Below are 21,714 nucleotides of genomic sequence, written 5' to 3' on the forward strand. Positions count from 1 at the left end.
TCCAGTGCCACTCTTGATAGGCCTTCTATGGAAATCATCATCCGTCTCCTCAAATTCTGGCTCCAGGAGATTGAGGGAGATATGGCCTACCTGAATCACTTATACCTGAGTTCAGTAAGGGTTTTATGAATTGAAAAAGTTTTGCCATGTAGACAAGACTTAAATGGAAAAACAATGGGCTGGAGAGATGGCGCTTGCCTGTGAAGCCTAAGAACCCCGGTTCGAGGCTCGGTTCCCCAGGTCCCACATTAGCCAGATGCACAAGGGGGCGCACGCGTCTGGAGTTCATTTGCAGAGGCTGGAAGCCCTGACGTGCCCATTCTCTCTTCCTCTATCTGTCTTTCCCTCTGTGTCTGTCGCTCTCAAATAAATAAATAAATAATTTTTTTTTAAAAAAAGGAAAAAAATAATGAAAATAATCCTACAAATGTGATGGTTAGAGATATGTGTATAAGCTTTGAAATTTAATGAATGAGCCAGGCGTGGTGGCTCACGCCTTTAATCCCAGCACTCGGGAGGCAGAGGTAGGAGGATTGCCATGAGTTCAAGGCCACCCTGAGATGACAGAGTTAATTTCAGGTCAGCCTGGCCCAGAGTGAGACCCTACCTCGAAAAACCAAAAAAAAAAAAAAAAAAAAAAAAAGAAATTTAATGAATGAATACCTTCAAAATCAAAAGGGGATAAAGTAATATAAAATAAAAATTCATCATTAGCAGTATTTCTGTTCTTTCTCTGTGGCAAAACCGGGCTACCAGACCAAAGTCCAGAATCTTATTTCCACCTCTAGATTTCTTCTCCGAGATCCATTTGTGTCTACTTTGTCACTTGCCACCCCTCTCCTTTCTCTCCTCATGTGTGAGATCATCCCAGAGACTCTGGAGACAGCTGTCGTTTCACCTGGCTGTGTGAGGAATGGCTTATCTCCTGACAAGGAGTCAGCTGCCCTTTCTTATCTGGTTGATAGATTTTGGTTGTCCTTGGTTCTCACTGCTTTCTGAAAAAGAAAAACCAATCCTCCAACAGACAGTGAGATCAGCATAGGTTCAAGGGAATGAGTTAATTTAGAGATTGCCTCATGGATAAACATTTATGCTGTCTGGGGTCTACTAAGACCATTCCAAAAGGGCGAGGCATCCAAGAGCATGCAGTTACTACCTCAGAGGATGGACCCTAGGCTTTCTGGGGAACATGGCAAAACACAGCTCTGAAGAAAAGACACTGCTTGTCCAAAAACTAGTGAGAGCTTCTCATTGGAGTCTATAATCTTGGTCTCCATAGGATTCTGACTCGTTACAGTTCCAGCTATGGGTTCCTTTCCACTGAGTGGATCTCATAGCCAGAGAGCCACTGGTTGCCCACCTAGGCTGTGTGCTACTGCTGCACAGGTGTGTACATCCCGTCAGGCTGGTTGCCTTCATGTAGCAGTGTCCCCTGCTGGCTCACAATGTTGTTGGTCATTTTCCCCCAACAGCTCATGTAACGCTTTCCAGCACTATATGGGCTAACCCTCTGGGAACTACCTTCCTTCCAGATTCCAGCCGCATCTCTCTATGCTTTGTGTCAGCAGAAGTCAGCAGGTGGTGTCTTCAGCAATTGAGTCTTACCTTGTACCTCAAGTGGGATAATCAAATGCTTTGACAGAAGCCTGTCCTGTTTGGGGGACCTCATAGGTCTCTCCAATCAACAGCTCAGTGTGAGTTGTAACCAGTTCCTGGTGCTGGGACTTACAAGCCAGAGCCAGATGTTTTAGGGATAGGTGTTTCCTTTCTTTCTCGATGCACCTAATCGATTATATTTTAGTCATATATCTTTTCCCCTTTACTCATTTCTAAGTTGGTAATTCTTTCAATGATTATCCTTGAAATTACACTATGTATTAATGTTTTCAAGATCTGGTGTGAATCGACACTCTAGATAATGCAAAGACTTTAAGGCACTAAATTCCACTCACCATCTGAACCCTCACTGGGTGCCACTGTTGTCCCACATTGAATTCTGTATATGTTCTTAAATTCCAGGATACATAATGACGTGACTATGCATCGAGATTCATTCACTTACCCATATGCTAATGTTGCTCATCTCAACTTTTTTCTAAACTCCAACCTTGTATTTGGCATCACTTTCCTTCTGCCCAAGGTTTGCTCCTTTAGTGTTTCCTCTATTGCTGATTCACAAATTCGGTTTGTTCTGTCAGAAAATGTCTTTATTCTTCCTTTCTATAAGTCTCTAACTTGTTTCCTTCAGAATTTTCAGTTCTGTCCATTTGGGCTACCATGATTGTAATTGAGAAGTTAGCTGTTTTCCTAACTCTTGCTACTTGAAAGACAATAAAAGGTATCTCCTTGCTCTTGCCTGTCCATGGCTTTTCCAGTGGATTCTGTTTGAACTATGCTGGGATTCTTGAAAATTCTACTGATACTGCCTATAAGTTTCAAAACTTCCCATATATCTCAAGTATCACTTCTGTCTCATTAGAAAAAAATGTCACAGAGGTAACAGTTCCTCCCTCTTCCACCTCAGATAACTGCCCAACTTCCTCACTATTCTTCCTGTCTTCTTGCCCTCTCTTTGGTGGTTCTCATCCTTTTGTATCTCCATGCTTTGTTCTTTAAGGATTCTTCTCATAACTTTCAATTTAATAATTCTTTCTTCAGCTATACCCAGTTTTCTGTTAAATCCATCTGAGTTTAGATCTAAGATTTCAATATTATAGTCTCAACTCTCACATTATATTTTTTAAATTTTCAATTTGCTGGAAAGATAAATTTAAAAATTTCCAAGGATTTTCTTGAGCCAAGAGTAGACAAAGCAGTTTTACAGCCTATGATAATTCCAATAGCTATTGCACTTACATATCAAGTTGTCTTCTATAGCTAATGGCTCCTGTTCATAGTGTTTTGTCACCTCGTGTGCTGTATTATCTTTAATGGTGCATTATCCCCTTCCTCCTCTTCTTCCTTCTGGTCCATATGTGGTGGTTTGACTCAGCTGTCCTCCATAAACTTAGGTGTTCTGAATGCTAGGTCTCCCATCTGGTGGCACTTTGGGAATTGGATCCTCTTGGAGGCAGTGTATTGTTGGGGGCAGGCTTGTGGGTGTTATAGCCAGCTTCTCCTTGCCAGTGTGTGGTGCATTCTCCTGTTGTTATTATCCGCCTGGTGTTGGCCAAGAAGTGATGTCCACCCTCTGCTCATGCCATTGTTTTCCCCTGCCATCATGGAGTTTCCTCTCAAGTCTGTAAGCCAAAATAAACCCTTTCCACCCACAAGCTATTCTTGGTCAGCATGCTTTTTACCAGCAATGAGAAGCTGACTACAACACCATCCCTCTCAAAACCACTATCAATCAGATGTTCTAACAGCTTTGAAACTTACCTAAGACAGAAATTTACTTGACCATTCCACTGTTGAAGGTAGTTCTCTTAGGACATCCTCTCGTGGCTTTGGTGACAGGGAAGAGGATAGAAGGGGATCTTTATGTCAGAAATTGCAAACATTGTACTCTGCTTAGAGATGATCTCTTCTCTCCTCAGTCCTCCTCTTTATGTCTACACAGTAAAGCTCTTTGAAAGCATGACTGCCCCCTTCCACTCACCTTAGTCCTCTGAATCTAAAATACATGAGTGTTAAATCTTTTGAACTTTGATCACAATGCTACAAGGAAATGTACACTATAGCTAATATCATCCTATGACACTGAACAAAGATAATGGACATGGATGCTCATTCATGTTGCTTACAGTGTCTTTGTATTGTGAATACTACCATTGTTAACATTAAGCATTCTCCTTTTTAATCTTTTCATTGTAATGTTTTCTATCACATGGAAACAAAATGATCGTTTTTAATTAGAAAAGTACACTAATTCCAAAAAACAAGGAATTACTGTACTTTTCTAACATTTGTTCTTTTTGTACAATTAGCTTCCTTCCTCTCCTTCTAACACTAGCCAAGTGCACAATGGTGTTGGCTAGATCTTCCAGAGCTTTGCAGTGTCACCATGCTTGTAAGTTCCCTCTGTCTGTCAATATTTTATCAGAGGGCAACTGAGAGGACCATAGCCCACCTGGTCTGGGGAGAAGGAAGAAGGAGATTAAAGAGGCACCAATTTGCTGCAAAGAATTGAGGAAATGGAATTTTATTTTATGTTATTCTTACAGTTTGTTTTTGGGAACAAATCACTGATCTCTAAGGAAGAATCCACTGATTTATTGACTCAATGGGGGAGTTAGGTTCCAAGATACAGGCATTAACTGGGGGAGCATGTAATTAGAAGATCAGGGTACAGGTGGTTGGGAAATACAAAAGGCAAAAAGACCAGAGGGAATAGTAGATGAAGTTGGGTTGGAAATGGCAAAATAAAATGGTTCCATCTATGCATTTATTCCACTCCATGTCTCCTTTCCTCAGCAGCCACACCTTTACCACTCCCTTAAGGACTCTGCCCAAACAACTCCCCATGACAGGGAAGATGGAGACCAAGAGATGGGAGAACCTTCAACTTCGTGAATCCCACCTTCCGCTTTCTCTGTTCTAGGCCTCCCCTTGCTCTTTTGTTCATGTCATGGGGAGAAGAGTTTCTACTTCCCAGTCTGGGGTGAACCCTGCAGCCTTACTCAAAGCCCACCAGCCTCCTCCTCACCACATTTCGGTCACTTGGTCACAGTTTCAGGGTTGTACATTTCAATGCACTCAAGGTTTTCCCATCATTAATGAAGAAAGTTCTCTCAACATAAAACTCATTTTCCTACCACCACTTCTCTGGTTTTTGTTTTTGTGCTGTTTTATTTGTCTGAGTCCTTCAAGACAGAACTCAAGGTCCAATACTTTTATCCTTTTATATGCCCCCCTCAGCTATCTTCTTCCACTACAACCTTGGTCACTTACTGTGATGGTCTAATATGGCGTCCTTCCAGTTGTTCAGATGTTGAAACTTAACCTCAATGTGATAAGATCTGGAAGTGGGCCTTGGAGTGGTGATTCAGTTAGGAGGGTTGAACCTTATGAATGAAATTAGTGTCCTTAGAGAGCTGCCTTGACCACTTCTATCACATGAGGACACAGATAATATATGCCATCTGTGAATCAGAAAATGGGCCAAATCTACCAGTGCCTTCATCTTGAACTTCCAGACTGCAAGAATCATGAGAAGTAAGTTTCTGTTGTTTACAACTTACCCTGTCCACAGTATTTTGCTACAATAGTCCAAGTGAATTAAGACACTTATGCATGAATGACTCCCTCCTGGGACTCCAGATTCAAATATCCAATCATTGACTGGTCACTGTCATTGGCATTTCTCAGAGATACTTTAAATTCCAAATGTCTTTCTGGACTTAGGATCTTTCACCACTATTCAAATCTTATCTCCTACGATTCTTGTCAGTTAATGGTCTCAAAATATCTTTAGTCCTTTAAAGCACAAAGTGATGTCCTTTTTAGACATTCTCTTATCTACCGCACCCTACAGCCACCAAGCATCTCTCAATTCTGTCTCTATGTTCTTTGCTACCACCCACCAACTGCTGACTAAACTGCCTACATGTTGCTTGCCCTATCCAATCCATTCTCTGTAGCAGTAAGAGTGATCTTTACAAAAACGCAGATCTGAATCCATCACTCTCTGGCTAAAAATGCTTGAATGACTTCTTAGTGATCTTTGGGGAAAATAACCAAAATCCCTAGAATTGTGTAGTAACAAGAATCCTATTTTGGAACGCACATAGCCCACACACTCTTCTGCCTTCCCCCTCCCAAATAAATGTCTCCCTAGATGGCCAGAAGCAGCCATCTGCTCAGGGAGAGATTCTGACTGCAAAGGAGAACTGCAGAGGGGACGGGAGGACACGCTCACAGGCAGAAATTTTAGTTTCAAAATGGAATTTTGCAGCAAGATACAAGTCATGCAAGACAGGACTTTCTGAATTCCTTTATCTTCTCTTGGCTTAATTCAGAACCAAATCTGGCTACCCAAACTATAAAATTCCCCCAAAGTGCCAAGGAGCCCTTCCACGTTCTCTGGAAGGAAACAGAACGCAAGTCCACAGAGCCCAGCTTCCACACATCTCAGCTATGGTAAGTATCAGGGAGAATGAGGGACCTCAGGAGTAGGGTTTGGAACACCACGCTTCACAAGCGTCAGGGGAAGCTTGGGGTATCTGACAGAATACAGCAAGAGCTAAGGCAAGGTTGGATCATCCAGGGGGAAGCTGTTGGACTCTAATCAATCTGATAGGGAAAAAAGAAAGAATCTGGATGCAAGGTACACAAGCAGCAGCCTACAGCCTCCACAGCAGCAGAGAAACTGGTGGCCAGGAAGACAAAGAGCCCTGCTGCAGAGGTTAAAGGGGGAAGAAAACATTCCAAGTCATGGAACTGTACCATGGGACTTTCAATCACTGATGCTGCAAGTGACCACTATATCAAAACCCACTGTGATGCTCTTGGAAGCCATCTTGAATAGCTGTAAGCAAAGGGATCTGAACTTAAGCATGACTACTCAAAAACTGTGTCTGAGACCAAAGGAGAGCTTTTGGTCAGAGCAGGTAAAGGGAATGAACATCTATGACTGATGGCTTTGCAGGATGGTCACTCCAAGGTGGAGGGACAGTGTGGTAGGACAAGTTACATCCATGAGAAATATATCATAAGCCTGAACCAACTGAAATAGACCCTTGGAAGCTGTCCTTGATTTTGTTCTTCTCTTGGATCCCAAGATAACTAAAAGCGGGAGGAAAGCCCCTCATCTCTGCCTTAATTTCATGACTGTCTCCTTTATGTTGGCTGAAAACATATGGTTTTTAACCTTTCCTCTGAGTCACTGTGGATTTGCAACCAGCAGAGCCTCATAGGACAGAACATCCCCTAACATAAGGGCTCATGAGAGTGAGACACACCCAGGAGCAGAAGGGATCACCCCTGTGAACTACCTTGTCTCCTCGAACAAGGACTTCTTCAGACCTTGCTGGACCAGAGCTGAGATGATGGCCAACAAGACTACACCTAGACCGGGACTGCTGGCCGATGCACACCTCCACCCCTTCCCCAGGTCTTCCTCCGTGTGAGCCTAAAGCTCAAGTCAGTATCCCAAAGACAGACTTAAGAGTCACTGGGCACCTGCATGTGCTCCTCTATGCAATGTGGCTGCATTGAATACATCTCCTTTCACTGCCTTTTTAACATTATTTTTTCTCTTTAAGTGGTGTATTGAGGATGGCCAAGCCTAGCCTATTGGAACTGCTGGAGTGTGGGCTTTAACTCTAAACTGGCTTTTCAACCAGAATTATTTAAAAAGTACAGACAGTCAAGGGGCTTGCTACCCAGTAACAGGATGTGGACATCCCAACCCCACTACTGTGTTCTTGCCATCCAGCCAGTGAGGAAAAACTTGTTAACTTCAGATTAACACCAGCAAGGATTTGTTGTTTCTCTGTCAGCTGTCACTACTGCTCAAAGCAGGGTGTGCATGTGTGTGTGTGTGTGTTATGTAGATGCACATGTGTGAATGGAGTATAGACATGGGTAAGACACAGAACTAAGGAACCACCTGATGTCCGATATATTTTTATTGTTTGGTTGTTTGAGGTCGGGTCTCACTCTATCCCAGGCTGGCCTGGAATTCACTATGTAGTCTCAGGGTGGCCTTGAATTCACAGCAACCCTCTGACCTCTGTCTCCCAAGTGCTGGGATTAAAGGCTTGTGCCACCACGCCCAGCAATTCCCCCTTTTTTGGTTTTTTGAGGTAGGTTTTTTTCCCTCCTTTTTTGGTTTTTTGGGGTAGGTTTTTGCTCTAGCCCAGGCTGACCTGGAATTTACTATGAAGTCTCAGGGTGGCCTTGAACTCACAACAATCCTCTAACCTCTGCCCCCCACCCCCAGCACTGGGATTAAGGGCATATGCCACCCCACCCAATTCCAATGATTTTTAACTCAACATTAGAAGCAATGTGAGAGCTATACCAACAATATGAGGTAAAGACCCTTTTACCAGAAACAGCCACTACTCTAGCACCCCCCCCCCCATCTGAAAGGCTAATTAAAATGTTTTCCTTTGGGTCCTGAAATAATTTGTCTCTACAAATATTTTATTAAAATGAAAATGACTTTGGGTGGGGGGGGAAGAGGCTTAAATTTCTAGCACTTTGCATTTTAGGGAGCATTATGACAGATAATTAAGAAGAGCTTGAAAAATCAGGTCCTGGATTGTGAGTGGGAAAAAGAACAGAAAGATAGAAATTAGTCCAAGAGACAGGCTGCCAAAGGTGAGCTCTGTCACCTTTAAACGTCATCTCAGGGCTGAGAAGACAGCCCAGCCAGTCCGGTGTTTGCTGTGCAAGCATGAGAATTTGAGTTTGGGTCCCCAGCACCACGTAACAGCTGGGAATAGCGGCACACACCTGTGGTACAGACGCTGGGGAAGTGGAGACTGGAGGATACCCACTACTTGCTGGATAGTAGTTTAGCTGACTCAAAGAGCTCTGGGTTTAGTGAGAGACCTTGCATCCAAGAAACACGATAGTCATTGAGGAGGACACTAACACTGACCTCTGCCCTCCATACACACACACATGTATCCACATGCATGCAAACACACATGACCACATACACATGCAAAAAAAAAATCATTGCTACTATTTGTTGTTTTTTTTGTAATTTTGTGGGGGGGGGTTGTTTGTGGAAAGGCTCAAGGGATAACTATTTCTCCTTCAAGGAATGAGTGGCAAGGACAGTGGATGATCTCAGCCTAGATTAGATGAAAAAGAAAAAGGACTGGTCTCGTGAGAGGGTTTTCTGACCAAGAAATGGCATATTGGGGATTCAATGTCCTCAAGTTGTTTACAGCCTGGCCATTTTTAGAGGCCGTCAGTGAGAAGTGATAGCAGATCAACTGGGTGGTAGAACGGGGTCTCTCTCCCAAGGTCACAGGGCCCAGGTGGGCGATGCCCAGCATGTAGGGAGCCTGAAGAAGTGGGTGTGGAGAAAACAATGAAAGAAGGATGGAGGGAGGGAGAAAGAGGAAAGAGCAAGGCAGGGAGGGGGGCAGGTTAAGCATCTGGAAAATTACTGCAGTCTCAGGGCTTTGGCTGTGCAAAGCCAGATGAGTCATCAGCTAGTTGCCTAGGCAACTGCTATTTTCCTCCTGCTGCTGATCAATTTCATCTGCACAAATGTCCCATGAAACTGTGAGCTGTGAAGATAATAGACTCCAGTTACAGAAATCCCTGCCAAACATGGTCTGCATTTTAAGTATCTGGAGCCCGACCAAATGATGTGTGCCTGGCATGTCCATCCCAAAGACCTATACTGATAGCCATAGACACAGCCAGAGGAGGAGGGGGGAAGCAGGAGGGGACTGTCGTCTCTGAAGTACCCTAGTTATGATCCCAGGACCAGTGGGCATGTGCTCATACTGTCGTTTCATTTCCCTGGACAGAAGGGTAAGGAAACAGACCCAGAGGACAGTCAGGTTCCCTGCAGTCTGTGTGGCCACTGTCAGAAACAAATCTGTACCTTTGCCTACTTTAACTTCCCTTCCATCCTAACACTCGTCACTACGTTCTGTATGTGAAATGGGTAACTTGTGTTCTCCCCATTAAAGCAAATGTTTCTTGAAGTGGGGAATGATTCTACTCACCATGTACCCTTACCTTCTAGCCTACACACAGAAAGTGAGCAGTAAAAATTGGTTGAATGAATAAATGAATGAATGACAATGTTCTATGATGACCTTTAAGGCCACAATTATGAACCTCTACACACACACACATGCACACACACACACTAAATGGGCTAAATACCTTTCTTTTTAAACTATTTTTTATTATTTATTTCAAACAGAGAGAGAAAGGGGGCATTCCAGGGCCTCTTGCCACTGCTAATGAACTAGAGATGCATGTGCCACATTGTGCATCTGGCTTTACATGGGTACTGGGGAATCGAACCTCAGCCATCAGGCTTGTAAGCAAGTGCCTTTAACCACTGAGGCATCTCCCCAGCCTCCCTTTCTGAGGTCACTTCTATAGTATATACCATAAATAGTATATATCATATGCTACAACATGATAAATCCAAAAGTAGTATTATGTACTCCCCTACTCTATAACTATCATGGCTTAAAGGTCTTGCATTAAAAAATAAATAAATAAGTAAATTAATAAATGTATTATATAAGACCATGTACAACATTAAGAGATACCATGCCATTTATATGTTGGATATTCACAGAGTTTGCAAGGTATCACATTTAATACATACATTCTCTCATTTCATCCTCATATCAACTCCAGTGTAAATATTTTATAATTCTCATTTTGAAGATAAGAAAACAGAAGTAAGGAGAAGTTAGACAGCAGGTCTCTGTTATGCGCATAGCATATGGATGGTAGCCTCAGTATTTGTCCCTGATATGGACAGGTGGCCTCAGCATCCAATGGAGTTCTTCTCCATCATCTAATATTGCCTCGCTGCTGGCCATATCTCTCTAGTTTCCATTGTAGCCCTGTCAGAAGTATTTCCAACAATGCTTTTCTCCCTCAAACATCCAGAATGCCCATGTTAGCCTGAAGTATTTAGCATTTGTATTAAACTCACTGTTTCCCAAGTGTTTTCATATAAGTTATATTATTTGATGTAATCATTTAAACCTCATACAACCTTCTTTGATGAGCTGGGCAGGCATTATCCTTCACATATTCTAGATGCAAAAAAATGGGGGGAAAAATGTTTAGGTGACATGCTTGGAATCTTTGAGCTGAACAGACTTGGGACTCCCACCTTGGTCTCTCCCAGAGATCTCTACCATGTGATTCCAGATGCTCTAGAAAAACAAATCCCTGTTACTCACAGTGCAACTGACCCCAAGCCCCGAAACACACTCCACCTGAACTCAGGGCCCCACCACTCTTCAGAGCTATCCCTGAGAGCTGCATGCTGGCAAAGCATGGATGCACCTTGCCCACTGCTGGTAGGGGAAACTTGTGGACCTTCCCCAAAACCTGCAACAACAGGAAAGCAATTTAAGATTGAGGAGGAAATCTGAATATTGAGAGAAGAACCAAAATGCCATAACTTAATTTAGAAAATGTACCAGATATTATAGCTAATTTTAGTCTTTTCCTTGTCCTGATCCCCCCAGCCTCAGTCCAAACCCACCCATCCTCTTTAATCTCCAAAAAGAAATAATAGTGCATTATACCCTACTAAATAGAAAGGCTTCAAGTCCTAGCATTGTGGACATTATCCTGAGAAAACAGATCTTAAAAGGTCCCTACCCCCTGGCCTTCAGGCTAGGTGGGAATTATACATTTCATTTATTTATTTATTTATTTATTTATTTATTTATTTATTTATTTTTAGGTAGGGTCTTGCTGTAGCCCAGGCTGACCTGGAATTTGCTATGTAGTCTCAGGGTGCCCTTGAACTCTCAGCCATCCTCCTATCTCTGCCTCCCAAGTGCTGGGATTAAAAGTCTGTGCCACCATGCCCGGTGAATTACACATTCTAATCCAAAGTCTTGAGAGCTTGTCTGGAGGTTCTAGCAGAGGAGCGCAGCTACTTGTACACCCCTGACTGAAGACAGGTCCTCCTCTACTAGGGGAAGGTCATCGTTTTGACCTAGCATGCAGCTTTGGGAGGGACGCACATGGAGTGGTGAGGGAGGAAGGAGACACCCACCTAGCCAGCCAGATCAGTCAAATCAACCCTGGTGATCAATGGGGAGACAGATGTCATAGCCAGATCGTCTTCACATACATCTAATCCAAAGTCTTATGGAATGCCATGGCTATACAGAAACTCGCAAGCACATAAAATGAACCTCTAAATGATCACTAAACATGCTGAATTTTGTCATAAGTGGATTCTTGAACCATCAAACTTAAGAAAAAAAAACTACTTTAACCAAAATTAAGTCCGACCTTAATTCACCATTTGCTTGCCTGACTCATCCTTTGCTATCAGCATAATTTCATTTCTCTGTAGCCTGTAAGCCCTAGCTATACTGATACTGGAATTTGAGGTGTCTTAGAGAGCACCAGAGCCTTATCTTGGCTCTTTGTGAGCAATAATTCAGGAACTAGGATCCCAGCAGCCCAACATTCACACAAAGGTTGCACTGAGTCAGTGGTCTGCTGGTTCCTTACCTCATGACTTTTGATGAATGAAACCCACAGATTAAAGGATAAGATTTAGAAAGATTTTCCAGGGAGGTCCCTGATTCCCCAACAACATAACAGGCCATTGCCAAGGCTCCCACCAGGTTTGGTTTCCCACCAAGAATAGATGGTATGGCCTTATTGCTGAAGACTCCACATGCTTGGGCTGCAGGATCACTAAGAAATCAAGCTGGATCTGAGCTGAAAACCTCTTCCCTGTAGACTAGCTGGCAGAAAGCTAGAAAAAAACAACTACACTATATATAGCCATATGGAAGAGAGAAGTCTTCAGAGGAGATAAATAACAGTGAACACTGCAAGCCTTAAATTTAGCCAGTCAAATGAGCCAAGAGATGCAAGAGTGGCATGTCTGTTATGGGGAAAACACTTACTTATTGGACTGGAGACCCACTCCACAGGAGGAAATACATGTCTGGTACTGAAAACCTATGACAGAGGAGTTCATTAGCCCTAGGGGTGTAACACCTTCTGGTGTCTGGCTAAATATATGTATTATGCTCACCAAACTGCCTGGTAAACACTTTTCTTAATGCTCATACCCATATATTAATGCTGCTCTCACTTTTGGCTACAGAAGCCTCTCTTTTCATATGGCAGTGACCTCTGGAATGACTTAGAAGGGACCATGGTGCTGAGAAGAAGTGACAGAGGAGTACTCGGCACTGAAATATCTCTATCACAACTTCCAAGACTCAGGGTCAGTTGTAGAAGAGGTGGTGAAAGAATTTAAGAGCCAAAGGAAGAATAGGACTACTTACAATGCAATTGTTCAGACACAAACTGGCTTCATATCCATGACCTCACAGTGCTTGGTACTATCTACCCAAGCCCATCATAATAGGAGGAAAAGATAATGACATCAAAATAAAAGAGAGACTGATTGACAGAGAGAAGGGAGATGATACAGAGTGGGTTTATGATGGGGAAAGTGAGGGAGGGGAGGGAATGATCACAGTTTATTGTCTATAATTATGGAAGTTGTTAATAAAAAGTTTAAAAATTTAAAAAGATTTAGAAATAGTTTTATTTATTTATTTACTAGAGACAGAGAGGAAGGGAGAGAGAGAGAATTGACATGCCAGGGTCTCTAGCCACTGCAAATGAACTCTAGATGCATATGCTACCATTTACATCTAACTTATGTCAGACCTATTATAGGGAGAGATTAGAGCTTGAGAAAAGGAGGGAAATAGAGCTGGGTTCCTGGAACATAGGAAGGCACACATAGATACTCACATCCGGGTCATTTATGGGACTGGTTAGTCTAACCCCGACTCCAGGTTTCTAAGTAGAAGGTTACGTTTCTGGGAAAGACCACTCGTCCCAGGAATCTTAATCCTCCAGGAAGGGTATAACCATCTCAGAAGGGGGTGATTACCTCTCCTAGGAAAGGGGAACCCCTCTAGAGGAAGAAGAGATAATAAAAGGCCAAACCCCTCTGACATGTTTGATCTCTAGCAAAGTGGAATGAACCAAAGTCTTCCCCTCAGAAACATTTATCACTTTCACTTTGGGTGTTGGGGGGTGGCTGTTACTCCAGAGTTGCCTCAATACTTCTTCCACACTCAAGCCTGTGCGTTTTGTACATGCATCTGAATATCCACACAACTGTGAGCCAGATTGGGTTAGGACCAACTGTGCCTCACTTCCAGGGGCAATGCAGGGACAGTGGCCATCATAGTATTGTTCTCCTTTGAGAGGTGAAGAGCCTAAAGGTCAAAGAGGCTCTAAGGATTGACCTAACAATACATGAAGCCCAAGAAGAGTTCTAGTGGACAGACCTCAAATAGAAACCAGGGGGACTAGAAAGATTGTTTCATGGTTAAGGTGCTTGCCTGCCAAGGCTTATAAGCTCAGTTCAATTCCCCAGTGCCCATGTAAAGCCAGAAGCACAAAGTGACACATGGATCTGGAGTTCATTTTCAGTAGCTGGAGGACCTGGCACGCCCATTCTCTCTTTCTTTCTCCCTCTCTCTTTCTCCCTCTCTCTCCCTCTCTCCCTCTCTCTCTCTCTCTCCCCCCTCTCTCTTTCTCTCTCTCTCTCCTTGCAAATAAACAAATAAAATAAATAGTAACTAGGTGTCACCACTAAAAAACATACATCCTTGAATTCAACACGTCAGTGGATATGAGTGCTAATGCTAAATAACCATGTTGAATCCATGACTATCTCTCCCCACTTCCGAGACCAGTAACAACAATGTTCATTTATTTTGTTATTTTGGCCACAGTCCAGTCCCTGTATATATGTATACGTGGCTTACAGGTTAGCCCATCAAAATCAATATGTTAGGGGTCAAAATTATTTACAAACCAAGTCAGAGATTGTTTAGACTGTTTTAAACATGCTTTTAAAAATATTTTTTAATTTATTTATTTGAAAGAGAGAGAGAAAGAGAAGTAGGTAGACAGCAAGAGAGAATGGGTGCACCAGACCTCCAGCTACTGCAAACAAACTCCAGATGCATGCACCACCTTGTACATCTGGTTTACATGAATCCTGGGGAATTGATCCTAGGTTCTTTAGCTTTGCAGGCAAGCAATTGACCACTGAGCCATCTTTCTAGCCTTGTTTAGACTTTTTATAACCCATCCAGTTCCTCAACAGTAAGGGCAGGATAATGACTCTTCATTATCTTTATTGCATTAATTCTAATAATGATACATGATGTAATATTAATGTAACATTAATGCCTGGACTGAAAAAATAAGAGAGAAAAATATTGTAGTTCAAAATTAAGTCTGAAGTTCATCTAACCTTACAGAAGAACATGTATCTGAATTAAATTAGGCTGGGACACAAATAATTCAGCCTGTAGATTATCTGCTTTAGTTATTTATATCTGACTCATGACTTAGACAACATCGTCCATGGCACTCTCATGCTAATTAGATGGGGCATTGCCTACATTATGAAACATGTGAAAGTGGCTACCAGTGACCAAGATATTTTTTCAACATCAAAATTTATTGGAACTTTTTTTAATTCCCTTAAAGCTTTACACTTTACCTTAGTATATAATTGTGCTTATAAAGTTGAATATACATCACATTTCTACAACATAAATCATATTTTTCCATTTATTTGTGTGTGTTACCACTTATTGATGTTATTGATATATGTATGGGTATTTTCTTAAATTAATTATGCTTTATTCAATATAAATGGCTTAAATTTATGGTTATAAAACTATTAGGTTTTAAAATGCAAGTCTCAATGGGAAAGTGTGGGGGTGGGGAGGGAGGGAATTACCATGGGATATATTTTATAATCATGGAAAATGTTAATAAAAATTAAAAAAAAAATGCAAGTCTCGGGAAGACTTGGAAAAGTTCAAAAATAGGACAGCAAGTTAAGACAAACAGAAACAAAAAAAAAATTACTAAAGGTTTTACTAGAGAGTATTATTGGAGCAAAGGACTTAGGTGACCAAGTAAAGAGATTCACTTGGAAACAGAATTTGAGGGAGATGCTTCAGTCAACAGGATGAGGGACATATCGGAGGGCGGAAAATGCTGATGGCAGGAAGAGCGGTTCTAGGAACCGAGGCAGAAGCAGTGAAGAACTACTCCAGAGTGGCGCGTGTGAGGATGGAGACATAATGCAGAGAGGGAGAGGTGAAGGAGGCTATGGGAATGTAGGGACTGGGAAAGATGGGAAGGTCAATACATAGAAAAGGCCAGTTTTTGAAAAGAACAACCAGGCGCTTATGATGCTATATAAGGAGAGAAGAAATACAAGAGACAGTTCATGTTCCAAGAAGAGCTATCCAGTTTAAATATAGCCCTGTGGAAGTAGAACACCAGAAAGAGACTGACCGAGGATAACATATTCATCACTGGAAGTTCAAGTTGGCATTAGATGAGTCACTTGCCATCAGGTTGTAAAGTTTAAAAAAAAAAAAAAAGTGCTAGCATTTAAGTGGGCAAAAAGAGACACTTCCATGATCTTCTCAACATTTATTTAGTCTTCCCCAAATATTTGTCTTAATTCAAAGCATTATTTTTGCAACATCATTATGCTAAGTGACAGATTTCAAACTTAAAACTGGGGCCACATGTTATTTGCATTCTAAACCCAAAATAATCCTCTTTCTACCCACTTGAGAAGTTTCATTACAGCCTGGTATCACACTGTAAGTTCAACTGAGGGTTTCTCTCCTCCCACAGGCCCTCCTCCACCCTTCACTCAAAATGTGCCAGGTGATGTGGATTCAGGGCGTGGGAAAGAGGAATGGAAGTATAGACATTCTTCATCCGATAACTGCCTGTTCCTAGCATCTGTCTCGCCCCTCAGCTCATACTATACATTCTCCAGCACACACACACACACACACACACACACACACACACACACACACACACACAAAGACACATGTGCAGTGTCTATGACTTGAGCTACAAGGACATATCCATGGTGCTAACAGTACTAAAAGGATAGTCACCTAAATACTGGCATTTTACTGGGCACCCCCAGAAACCATAAACCTTAGCGCAAATTTGTACATATTGTGTACATTTCAGAAAGTGTAGTCTGGGAAACTCGATTATTTTTAGTAGCTTTTCAAAAGCCCTTCTCTCACCACTTGTGGTGGCATACACCAGTAGGAAATTGCTGAAGAGGCAGAGGCAGGAGGATCCGGAGTTTGAGGATAGCCTGGGCTACACATTTAGGCTGGAGCGATGGCTTAGCAGTTAAGGCGCTTGCCTGTGAAGCCTAAGGGCCCAGGTTTGATTCCTCAAAATCCATGTAATCCAGATGCTCATGGCAGCGCATGCATCTGGAGTAAGTTTGCTATGGCTAGAGACCCTGACATGTCCATTCTCTCTCCCACTCTCTCCCTCTCTCCTCCTCCTCCTCCTCCTCCTCCTCCTCCTCCTCCTTCTCCTCCTCCTCCTTCCTCTCTCTCTCTCTCTCTCTCTCTCTCTCTCTCTCTCTCTCTCCCTCTCCCTCTCCCTCTCCCTCTCCCTCTCCCTCTCCCTCTCTTTCTCCCTCTCCCTCACTCTTCTCCCTTTCTCAAAAATAAAAGAAAAAGAGAAACTTGTAGCCTAGAAGAGGAACAACAATGCCAAGGTCACACAGCTAGTGAAAACCAAGATCCCTAAATTCCAACACTTTCCGCAAGACAGCACTGTCCCCCAAATATGCTTGAGTTACCATCTCAGTTTTGCAATGACTCGATGGTACTCCCTTGGGGGCCATCAAGCCACCCATCCTGAGCATAGGTCTGAGGCACATATGTCACTGTGAGACTGAGAACAAGCAAGATGCCTCTTTACCTGTAGCTCCTATGCCCAGATGCCCAATGGAAACTTAGGATTTAGGATTAAAATTTTAAGTGGCTCATTAATCATTAATAAACAATGAAGTCCAATAGTATTTGATCATCTACTCCCTCCTGAATGTCCAAGAGCCTCTAGCTCCCTTGTCACTGGAAACAGGATGAGCAGAGGGGCTGCAAGGCCCTGAAGTAAGAAGCTGGCTTTGCAGTGGGGAGTCTACAGGTCTGCAGGAGCATCTATTGAGCACCTTCTGAATCCCATGCCCTACGCCTTGCACAGAGAATACCAAGACAATTATCCACAAGTGATGGTCCTTCAAACCTCTGTTTTGCAGACTCAGTCCATGGCTGGATAATCCAGGATAAAATAAAATCTCTTAGGTAATTCCATTTAGAGTCCTGCACTTAATCATCTCAGCACCTCTAAACTTATAAGAGCTGACAGAATGGGAGGTTGTAAAGCCAATGATTATGAAGCAAGAAGAGACAGAGACAGAATTTAGTGTCTCTTCTACCCTTTCATTCCTCCTGTTCCCTCCCCTCCAGTAGCATCTACCCAACATCTACCTTTGTCTAGGTCTTCATTTCATCCCAGTACTAACCCTCCATCACAGTATTCTTAAAGGTGCATGCTGTGTGTGTTTAATCAGGTCTCTTTACTCCTCTGAGCACTTGGGTCTACGTGTGTCATCACATGACCTCATAGAACTGTGGGAATTTTAAATGAGACAATGAGCAAAAGGCACCCAGCACAGAGCCTGATACAAAAAGTTCTCAATTAAATATTGATTGTTACATTACTACTTTTTTCTCTTGTGATTGTCATCCCTTCCCTTAATAACATCACCTTTCCTTGGGATATTTCATTCAACAGAAAGAGCTGTTAAGGCCTGGAGAGATGGCTTAGTAGTTAAGGCATTTGCCTGCAAAACCAAAAGACCCAGGTTCAATTCCCCAGCACTCACATAAAGCCATGGTACATGTGTCTGGAGTTCTTTTGCAGTGGCTAGATGCTGTAGCTCGCTCGCTCTCGCTCTCTCTCTCTCTCTCTCTCTCTCTCTCTCCAAATAAATAAATAAAAATATCTAGGGAAAAATAAATTTTTAAAAAAGAAAGAGCTGTCAAATTTCAGTGATTGCTAATGAGTGGGGGGAGTAGTGGCTAAGGGTCCTTTGTGATCCCCTCAAATCCTCCTTGTAACACCCACTTGGTGCTTACAGGAACCTGTCTCCAGGTTTGAATCTCATTCCTGCTGTCGGAGACAGGGACTCACATGACTCACAGCCCAGAAGTCCCCCCCCCCCCCCCAGTGCGCAGGCAGAAGCCGCCAAGACAAGAGCAGTGAGGGAGGCACATCTATGCCCACCTCTCTTACAGACAGTTAAAACTCTAGTTTTGCAGGCTCCAACTGACAGTTAGGAGGGCCCAAGGTCAAACAGCCCAGGGCTTCATCTGAAATTTAGAATGAGGCCAGCAGAGGAACTGTAGCAAACGTCAGCATAAAAGTGTTTCCAGCTCCTAGGAAAACAGCATGACTCAGCACCTGCCTCCCAGGGGCTCTCATTTTCACCCCTCCCCCCACAAGCCTGCAGCTGCAGCTTGGGCCAGGGCTCTGGCAGTGACTCCCCAGGTGAATAACCAGCAGCTAAGATTCACTGAGTGCTTATTATGTTCCATGCAACCGCGAACTGAGGTTCCCAAAATAAAAGGCCTCGCGTGTGTCAAACATTCCGCAAGGCTGACTGATTCAAACCTCTGATTGTGGAGAGCTGGGATGGTTCAGGTTGGGAACTAAATCATCTTGGGCTATCTTTAGTCTCCTTATTGTTGTTTACTGCCCATCTCTGTGTTTGAGCTAACATCCTTCTGACTACCAGGTAAAATCCTTTCTGGAATGTACAGACCCCTGGCTTCTACCAACCCACAGGCTAAGTAAGAATGTCATCAGACCACATCTGAGGCCCATAGCAGAGACTGCCTTACTTTGCTGTAACCTACTTATGTGTTCCCAACATTGTACTTGAAGATGCCTTGATATATAAGTTTCTTTACTGTGTTTTTACAAAAACTGCATGAAACTATTGCCACATTGGAACATGTTATTTGAGGTAAACTAAGTCAATGCTCCTGAGACATGATCATTCATGTTTGGCTCCAGAATAAACTATTTCTTATTCCCTTTGAAGTGAGAAATGTGTTTTTATATCAACACAATATATACTTAGAGTTTGGCATGTAATTTCTTATTAAACCCTCATGAGGTAGAAATATTTTTCCTGGCCAGGCGTGGTGGCACACGCCTTTAATCCCAGCACTCCAGAGGCAGAGGTAGGAGGATCTCTGTGAGTTCAAGGCCACCTTGAGACTACTAGTAAATTCCAGGTCAGCCTGGGCTACAGCGAGAATCCTGCCTTGCTGCTCACATTTGGAAATCCTTCAAGGACTTCCTGTTAGGTCCAAATAAAGTCAAGGATGCCAAAGCTAGTACTCAGGACTACTCCAACCCTACTCCAACCATTCCTCCAGTCATCCCCAACCCCTGCTTCCTCCCACATGTTGTGAGGCAGGAAGCCGCTCAGAATTCATTAAAGGCTCTCTGCTACTGCACACCCACGCCATCCCTCTCTGGGAAAGGTCATTTCCCTGGTGTGCTGCCTGGCAAATGTTCCTTTACACTTAAAGACTCAACTCAAATGTCACTTACTGTCATGAGATGATTCATCTTGATTGTCAACTTGATTGGATTGAAAGGTACCTGGGTGAATAGTAAAGCACACCCCTAGGTGTATCTGGGAAGGTGTTTACAGAGACTATTAACATGGGGGTGAGGCGCCCTGAATGTGAGCAGGGCTATCGGATAGGCTGGGGGCCAGATGGAACAAAAGGGAGGTCAACTATGAAGAGCTCAGTAGCACAGGCATCTTCTCTCTGTTTCCTGGTCACCATGAAGTAAGCCCAGTAGCTCTGCCACGCCCTTCCATGTGCTACGTAATGGAGCATCTGAAACTGTAAACCAAGGTGCACCTTTCCTCCTGGAAGTTGGTTTGATAGGGTATTCATTTGTCATGGTGACATGAAACTAACAAATGTGTTAGGCCGGGTTTGGTGGTTAATCCCAGCACATAGGAAACTAAGATGGGAGGACCCATGAGTTCCAGGTCAACCTAGGCTAGAATAAGACTCTGCCTCAAAGCAAACAAAGCAAACAAAAAACTAGCAAGTGCACCTCCTAAAATCCTTCTGCCCTGTCTCTGTTCTTCCTGCTGGGTCCAACATGCCCTTCCACTGTGTCACTGGCCTATTGCTGCATAAAAATGGGTACATGGGGAGGTAATATGATGGAGAATGGAATTTTAAAGGGGAAAGTGTGGGGAGGGAATTACCATGGGATATTTTTTTATAATCATGGAAAATGCTAATAAAAATTTTAAAAAATGGGTACAAATTAGGAGGCAAGAGAGATGGCTCACTGGTTAAAGGGACTTGTTTGTAAATCTGACAGCCTGGATTCAATTTCCAGTACCCACATAAAACCAGATACACCAGGTGACACACATGTCTGGAGTTTGTTTGCAGTGGCAGGAGATCCTCGAGTGCCCATACTCACTCTCTCTCATATACACACAAATATTTTTAATAAAATAAAAAAATAAGTAGTTTTAATAAAAATATTTTGGGGGGCAGGGGGCCCAGCCATCCTGGTTAGGCTAGAGATGCTCCTAGCGCAGACACTGTAGCTGTTTCTCTTCTTTTAGTCCCAGTACCCTCCACTGGGGCCTGGAACAGCATAGTTAAGCGAAAATGCACTTCATCCATGGGTGAAGACAGCATTTATTTTTTGATTTATTCACTGATTTAATCACTTTCCATGTGTACCAGGCACTATGCTAGAGCACTGGGCAAGCAAAGACAAATGAGAAAGAGTTCAAACTCCCTGAAGAGTCTGCTTTTGCTCTAGTGCTTATGTAATCAAGGGCTTTTGTTGGTATCTTTCTTGACTCCCTTCCCAGAAAATAAACTGAACTGCATAGCCTGCAAAATCCCATCCAGTACCATCCAGCTTAATCTAGACACAACTGCCATCTATTTAACTGCCATGCTGCTAACAACAAAAACTCAATTGTCAGGTCCAAATGACAGTTTGTACAAATAACTAAGGTTATATAACCAACAGCCCCCTTAAGATCTTAAATCCATCATGGTGGGAGGCTGTAAAGTTCTGTGAACTCAATCAACTTTGCTTATTAATCATGGA

Source organism: Jaculus jaculus, chromosome 1 (genome assembly GCF_020740685.1).
Source record: "Jaculus jaculus isolate mJacJac1 chromosome 1, mJacJac1.mat.Y.cur, whole genome shotgun sequence".
Classification (NCBI taxonomy): Eukaryota; Metazoa; Chordata; class Mammalia; order Rodentia; family Dipodidae; genus Jaculus; species Jaculus jaculus.